General features: G+C 45.0%; 1 pseudogene; it reads left to right on the forward strand.

Moving 5' to 3' along the window:
* Positions 1 to 3,566: 3,566 nt before the first annotated feature.
* LOC142068715 (olfactory receptor 6E1-like) lies at positions 3,567 to 8,293 on the forward strand (annotated as a pseudogene).
* Positions 8,294 to 8,703: the final 410 nt, after the last annotated feature.

Raw genomic sequence — 8,703 nt, forward strand, 5'->3', positions numbered from 1 at the left:
GACACAGCACTCCAGATGAGGCTTCACCAATGTCGAATAGAGGGGAACGATCACGTCCCTCGATCTGCTGGCAGTGCTCCTAGATATACATCCCAAAATGCCATTGGCCTCCTTGGCAACAAGGACACACTGTTGACTCATATGCAGCTTCTCGTCCACTGTAACCCCTAGGTCCTTTTCTGCAGAACTGCTGCCGAGCCATTCGGTCCCTAGTCTGTAGCAGTGCATGGGATTCTTCTGTCCTAAGTGCAGGACTCTGCACTTGTCCTTGTTGAACATCCTCAGATTTCTTTTGGCCCAATCCTCCAATTTGTCTGGGTCCCTCTGTATCCTATCCCTATCCTCCAGCATATCTACCACTCCTCCCAGTTTAGTGTCATCTTCAAACTTGCTGAGGGTGCCATCCACACCATCCTCCAGTTCATTAATGAAGATATTGAACAAAACCGGCCCCAGGTCCGACCCTTGGGGTACTCCGCTTGATACCGGCTGCGAACTAGACATGGAGCCATTGATCACTACCCGTTAAGCCCGATGATCTAGCCAGCTTTCTGTCCACCTTATAGTCCATTCATCCAGCCCATACTTCTTTAACTTGCTGGCAAGAATACTTTGGGAGACAGTGTCAAAAGCTTTGCTAAAGTCAAGGAATAACACGTCCACTGCTTTCCCCTCATCCACAGAGCCATTTATCTCATCATAGAAGGCAATTAGGTTGGTCGGGCATGACTTGCCCTTGGTGAATCCATACTGACTGTCCCTGATTACTTTCCTATCCTTGAAGTGCTTCAAAATTGATTCCTTGAGGACCTGCTCCAGGATTTTTCCAGGGACTGCACAGGTTGATTGCACGTTGTGTGAAAAAAATACTTCCTTTTTTTTTGTTTTAAACCTAATGCCTATTAATTTCATTTAGTGACCCCTGGCTCTTGTGTTATGAGAAGGAGTAAATAACACTTCCTTATCTACTTTCTCCACACCAGTCATGATTGTATAGACCTCTGTCATATCCCCCCTTGGTCATCTTTTTTTCCAAGATGAAAAGTCCCAGTCTTATTAATTTCTCCTCATATGGCAGACGCTTCATTCCCCTAATCATTTTTGTTGCCCTTTTCTGACCCTTTTCCAAGTCCAATATATCTTTTTTGAGAAGGGGCGACCATATCTGCACATGGTATTCAAGCTGTGGGCGTACCATGGATTGATATAGAGGCAACATGATATTTTCTTTCTTATTATCGATCCCTTTTTTGATGATTCCCAACATTCTGTTCATTTTTTTGGCTGCCGCTGCACACTGAGTGGATGTTTTCAGAGAACTATCCACAATGACTCCAAGATCTCTTTCTTGAGTGGTAACAGCTGATTTATATCCCATCATTTTATACATATAGTTGGGATTATGTTTTCCAATGTACATTACTTTGCATTTGCCAGTCACCCAGTTTTCAGAGAACCTTTTGTAGCTCTTTGCAGTCTGCCTGGGACTTAACTATCTTGAGTATTTTTGTATTATCTGCAAATGTTGCCACCTCACTGTTTATCCCTTTTTTCCAGATCATTTATGAATATGTTGAATAGGACTGGGCCCAGTACAGACCCCTGGGGAACACCACTATTTACCTCTCTCCATTCTGAAAACTGATCATTTATTCCTACCCTGTGTTTCCTATCTTTTAACCAGTTACCAATACACGAGAGGACCTTCCCTCTTATCCCATGACAGCTTACTTTGCTTAATAGCCTTTGGTGAAGGACCTTGTCAAAGGCTTTCTGAAAATCTAAGTACACTATATCCACCGGATCCCCCTTTTCCATATGCTTATTAACCCCCTCAGAGAATTCTAGTAGATTTGTGAGGCATGATTTCCCTTTACAAAAACCATGTTGACTTTTCCCCAACAAATTATGTTCATCTATATGTCTGACAATATTGTTCTTTACTTAGTTTCAACCAGTTTGCCTGGTACTGAAGCTAGACTTACAGGCCTGTCATTGCCATGCTTGTTATGCTTGTTAGTGATAGTGAGAGGATTTAATCCCAAGCTTTCTTCTAAGCTTTCGCCTCAAGCTTTTTAGGGGACTGACTGGCTAAGCATTAGTTCTGCAGAAAAGGACCTGGGGATTACAGAGGATGAGAAGCTGGATATGAGTCAGCAGTGTGCCCTTGTTGCCAAGGAGGCTAATGACATATTGGGCTGTACTAGCAGGAGCATTGCCAGCAGATCGAGGGAAGTGATTATTCTCTATTTTGCACTGGTGAGGCCACATCTGGAATATTGTGTCCAGTTTTGGTCCCCCTACTGCAGAAGGGATGTGGAAAAATTGGAGAGAGTCCAGTGAAGGGCAACGAAAATGATTAGGGGGCTGGGACACATGACTTATGAGGAGAGGCTGAGGGAACTGGGCTTATTTAGTCTGTAGAAGAGAAGAGCAAGGGGGGATTAGATAGCACCTGAAGGGGGGGTTCCAAAGAGGATGGAGATCGGCTGTTCTCAGTGGTGGCAGATGTCAGGACAAGGAGTAATGGTCTCAAGTTGCAGTGGGAGAGGTCTAGGTTGGATGTCAGGAAAAACTATTTCACTAGGAGGGTTGTGAAGCACTGGAATGCGTTACCTAGGGAGGTGGTGGAATCTCCTTTCTTAGAAGTTTTTAAGGTCAGGCTTGACAAAGCCCTGGCTGGGATGATTTAGTTGGGGATTGGTCCTGCTTTGAGCAGGGGGTTGGATTAGATGACCTTCTAAGGTCTCTTCTAACACTAATCCTCTATTATTCTATGATTCTAAAGCCATGGGATTCTTCCTCTAATGAATTTCATAGTGATTTCCTTGTTACAACTCTATTGATCCAAATGGCTTTATTCTTTATTTATGCCAAGGTGAGTGACAGAGGGTAAGAAATGCACATTTCATTCCTGCTACAACCACATTTGAGAGACTTGGGAAAGATTTAGGTACCTAACTCCCATAAGGGGACCTATATGAGTTAACTGTGACTGAGACAGGAATTGAACCTGCCTTTCCTAAATCCCAGTCAAGTGTAGTATCCCTTAGGCCATAGTGCGCCGAGCCCTCCTCATGGACCAGCACTCCCTTGTGCTAAGTACTGTACAAAACACCTTTGAATGTAAGTAGGCTGCCCAGCTTTGAAAATCTCAGCCATAAAGCTACGATTCTGCCCTGAAAAGGGAGTCAGCAAAAACAGCAGCTGAAGTTTTGCCATGTCAGTAACCAGGGGGCCGCACGCTTTGTTGCTCTTGCCATTGCCATGCTCTGTGTGCTACTCCACTTTCTCCCAGTTAAAAAACAGGCCTGGCTGGGGAGAGTTGGCTGGAGTTGGGGTGAGGGCCTGAGGGAAGAGCATACAGCTAGCCCTACATGAGTAATGAAAGCGTGCAACCCTCGAGGAAGCTGCTGCCAGCGAGATCTGAGAGCAGCAGAGGGCGTCAGAGAGCTTTCTCGGCCTGCAGAGCCAAACGGGCACTCTCTGTCTGGCTGGTTTTAATGGCAATCCGGGTTTTCGGGGTTTCACCCAGCTCAGAAGGGTGCTGTGCATTGAGGCTTAGGATGCACCCTGAAATCGTGGAATTGGTCCGAGGCAGTTTGCAGAAGTTATCAGGTGACACACAGCTCTTGGCATTTCCCGGGAAGCCAGGGCTTGCAGTCAGTGCAGCCGGCACCGGGGGTTATGGTACGTGAGGGTGAGGAGGCAGGGAACAGGCACTGAGGTGCGTATGTGGCCGAGCAAATAGGAAGGGTGCTGTTCTGAACACAATCACTCTTTTCACATTTGTTCCACACTGGAGCGAAGTCTGAGAACCCCGGCCCTGAGCTTATCCTAATAGAGGAAATGGCCTAGGGATCAGAGCCTCGGTCAGGTGCAGTAGTAAATGGTGTCAGTTCGTCTAACTTTAACCTGCCTGTGGAACCACTATGTGGCAGGTGTGACCCTGTCCTCGGAAATCATGGGAGATGGAAGTATTGTAGCCGGTTCTGCATGCTCATATTGACACCAGACTTCTCCTTCCAGAACCAGTACAAGTCAAGATCACTTCTATCCAGACCAGACTCCACGTTCTAGCAGGATAGACCCTTCTATGACAGCTTCTTCTGATGGTGTCTGAGTGGAAGTAACGGCTGCCATGCTGCAACCTACTAAAGACATTGATTTCTGGAAGAGCATATTGGGGAATGCAAAGCAGCTGTGAATGTAGGAAGCACCAAACTGGAGAAGACAACTGGTCCATCTGATCCAGTATCCTGTCTCTAACCATGAGCAGATACGTTTTAAGAAAATAAAATTCCCTGCTAGTTTGCAACAATTAGAGAATGGTTGATGAGGGATTAAATCCCTTCCAAACTTTTGGAGATTTTTTCCAAAGTCCTTGCGATTTTTAAACCACCCAGTTAAAACCACGTTGATGGCTGCTTTTCCATCACCGGTGTGGTAGAAAGCAATTGAGGCATAATACTGGATCTCAGCCATTGCCATGTAAAGCCACACATTTACACAGTAAGTCAAAGGAAAAAAATGTGAACGTATTTTATCTGCACATGGCTGCCGATCAAGTCTTGTGTCTCTATCTGTATATGATCCCATGCAGATAAAAGTCAAACCGAATCCAAGGTCCTAAATTCATTTTAAATAAAGCTGGAGGTGCAAAGTTGGTTGCATCTTTCCCAAATAAATAAAAGGCGGGTTCCTCTACCCACCTTCAGACGGGTCGCATGATCTTACGTTCCAATGCAAAGTTTTTTCTTTAATAATGACGTTTCGTTCCAGCTCTTGGCCTTGATTCATAGCTCTGGTTCTCCAGTTCCATGCTCGTTTAAGCCTTTTGATTTCAATGGAGTTAAACCAAAATGCACTGCAATAACACAGTGGTGAATAAAGCCCTTCCTACTTAGCATGGTTTGTTATATCTAAAAACCCTTCCATTCTCGGAGTGTACAATCGTATACCAAACACATGATGTATTTCCTTGGCATTTTGATAAACTGTTCCTTGTTCCTCCATTAACAAGATATGTCTGGACAAGACGCCACAGAGCCTTGTGAGAGCAGATATCCATTCCTGAGCCCCTGCTTCTCCCTAATGTCTATTATATGTATAACCCCCTAGTGGATATTGCAGGTGTATATTTCTCACCCTCTGCCCCCTAGTGGCTATACGGTATAATATACATCACTTAAATTGGATTAACTGGTGCACAGAATGTCTGATGCCTCTCTGAACATAGGTCTTAAGTTTTTTGTTCAGCATCTTTTCACCAACATCCTGATTATATCCCCAAATAGTTGAATAAAATACAGCCTCCAATAACCTGCTCTCTTTCTTATGACCCTGCCATAACAGAGGCAAAACCTGCAGACATCTTTCTGCTGTAACGATGGTCAATATCCTCCCGTAACGCACCTTTCAAGGGCCTTCACATGCCTATCACAACATGTGGTGTACTTCATCCAGTGAACTAAATGCCCCCAGCAAGAGCTATGAGGGTGAAAGGAGACAGTCACTACGTTCTCTAATGAATTTGCACAGAAAAGTGATAGATTAAAAATATCACATCGCCCTGGGAAAAACAGTTTTCCCACAAATCACTCCTCTCAGTCCTCGTCCTCAAAGAAACCCTGCACAACACGAGCCTGGGAGCTTAATCCATAACTTTGCTTGACACTAAAAATCATGGACTTGGTAAAGATGCTGCCGTAATGAGCCATAAATCCAATCTGTAACCCACTAACCCCTTTTTCTCCTACAACTGCAGTGGTGTTAACTGTTTGCGTCACCTTGACTGGTCTCTTGTAACATGTGTTAACTCCTTATGCTAAACAATCTGCTGCACCTGGTATTTAGCTGGGACACTCTGTTTTTTGGTGTAGACATACCCAAACAAAAATAAACCAAGGCAGTGAGTCTCAGAGCCAGGGTGAACTGACTTGGGCTTGCAGGGCTTAACAGGTGGCTAATTTTAGCCCCACAGTGACATTCAAACTCAGGCTGGTGCCCAGGTTCCAAGACCCTCCCCATTTGCCGGGTTTCAGAGCCTCGATTCCAGCCCAAGCCTGAATGACTAGACTGCTATTTTCAGCCCTGCAGGACAAGCCCCAAAAGTAAGTGACCTGGCCTCAGACTCACTGCTATGGGGAGTTTTTGCTGTGTAGAACCCTAAGAAGACGAGCCCTGTGTAAGCTCGAAAGCTTATCTCTTTCACCAAGAGATGTTGGTCCAATAAAAGATATTACCCCATGTCACCATGTCTCCATGGGTCACAACTGAGAATACCAAATTCGGGACAAACTGCTGAGAAATAGGGCAGATACACCCCAAACTGGTGGTTATTCTCCCATAAGGTATACCAAACCAGAAACAAAAATAAACTGTTTCACCACACTGGCTAACGAAGTCATAAAAGCAGTCTCTCTAGGCATTCCAGTCCTTGTATCACGCCCAAAACACTGGATTAAAGATGAATGGTTCTTTACAATCAGTCTCATCAAGCAAAAAGGTTCTTCTGGTCGCAAAGGACCAGCCACACACCCAGGTCAATATATAACTTAGATCTTACCCCAAAATCACAATGATGCCAATCACTTAGTATCTAAAATCTAAAGGTGTATTCATAACAAGAAAGAAAGGTGAAAGTTAAAATTGGTTAAAGGAATCAGTTACATCCAGTAATAGCAAAGTTCTTGGTTCAGGCTTGTAGCAGTGATGGAATAAACTGCTGGCTTAAGGCAAGTCTCTGGCTGCTTCCAAATCATTAGAAGGTCCTCAGTCCCTTGGTTAGAATGCTCCCATTAGTGTAAGTTCACAGTACAGAGGTTTGAGCAGGAAAGAGTCAAAATGGAGGCATTTCCATGGTCTTTTATATCTTCTACCATGTGGAGAGAATCCCATTGTTCTCACTGTGGAAAATTACAGGGAACAAGATGGCGTTTGGTGTCACATGGGCAAGTCACATGTCCATGCATGATTTCGCTTAGTCACAGCAGAAGCCATTGCCTCTGCCCCAGATGGAACATTCACAGGAAAGTCCATTTAGTGATACATGCATCCAGATAGCATAATCATAACCAGCAAATCATAACTTTTCCATAGACACCTTACTTGACATACTTTGTATAAGATTTATTGCAATTATATAACAGCTGTAAGAACAATGATCTACATGGTCATATTTTAATCAGATAACGTCACACCCAACCCACCTTTTCTCCTCTTCCTTTGTGTCTTTAGACAAGCTCTGGGGCAAGGAGAGTCTATTGCTCAGTGTATGGTCAGTGCCTAGTACGATATGGTACTGATATATATATATATATATATATATATATATATAGTTGCACTGTATTTGCAATTTCTTCAGATTAAACTGCAGCAGCAAGTGGCTCACATGGATAACTGGAGCACAGTTGCAGAGTTCATCTTGAAAGGCTTCCCCCACAGCTGGCAAACAGATCATCCTCTTCCTCATGTTTTACCTGGGCACCCTCTTGGGCAACCTGGTCACCACCACCATCCCTGTGGCAGACCACCAGCTCCACACCCCCATGTACTTCTATCTGTGCAACTTCTCCTTCATGGAGATCTGGTTCACCTGTTAAAGTGCCCAAGCTCCTGGCTGACTTGCTGTCCCAGAGAAAGTGTCCTTCACTGGCTGCACGGCACAAGGCTTCGTCGATTTCTTCCTGGGTGTGACCAAATTTCTCTTTGCTGTCATGGCATTTGACCACTACACTGCTATCTGAAACCCGCTGAGATACATGGTCATGAGCAACCATTTCTGCCTACATCTGGTCTTGGTTGCTTGGATTTGGTCATTTTTGTCCATTTTCTCCCCAAACATCTTATACCAATTGCCATTCTGTGGCCAAATGTGGTGAACCATTTTTTTCTGTGACAGCACACCACTGGTGAAGCTGGCTTGCATGGATACCAGCAACCTGGAGCTGGTGAACTTCATCATGACATCTCTGCTCATTCTCAGCTCCGTGGCGGTCACCATGGTCTCTTATGTGCATATTGTCATCAGTGCTCAAGACAGGCAAAAGGCCTTCTCCACCTGCACCAATCACATCACCATGGCCAGCACTGTCTACAGGAGTCACATCTCCATGCATGTCCAGCCCACTCAGAAAGCTCCTTGGAGAAAAAAGTGGTGGCCTTGTTGACCTCTGTGTTCACACCATCCCTCAACTCCTTCATCTACACCCTCAGGAACAAGATGGTCAAGCAGGCCCTGAGGGAGGCCAAAGTGTGGAACGAGCTCTCTCTCTTCCAAAGGCAAAAGTAGTCCTAGAGCGTGAGTGGGCATGTTACTGAATATTCAAGGACTATTGCATTAACTTTATTAATGTTGTGTGTATCTTTATGGACTGGCTAGTGATGGCATTCTGGGCTAAATAGATAAGATGAAGCATGTTTCCTGCAGGAAGCAAAGTCAATGGGGGTAATTAATGCAGATCTCCCATGCTGAAGACAATGCAGGTAACAATTATGATCATCTAATCCAGGGGTTCTCAAACTTTGGATCAGGACCCCAAAGTGTGCCACAACCCCATTTTAATGGGGTCGCCAAGGCTGATGTTGGCCCTGGGCCACAGCAAGTCTGAAGTCCAAGCCCAAGCCCCACCACTCAGGGCTAAGGTTACATGCCTCCCGCCCAGGGTAGAAGCCCTTGGGCTTCAGCTTTGCCACCCACCC

This window comes from Caretta caretta, chromosome 13 (genome assembly GCF_965140235.1).
Source record: "Caretta caretta isolate rCarCar2 chromosome 13, rCarCar1.hap1, whole genome shotgun sequence".
Lineage (NCBI taxonomy): Eukaryota > Metazoa > Chordata > Testudines > Cheloniidae > Caretta > Caretta caretta.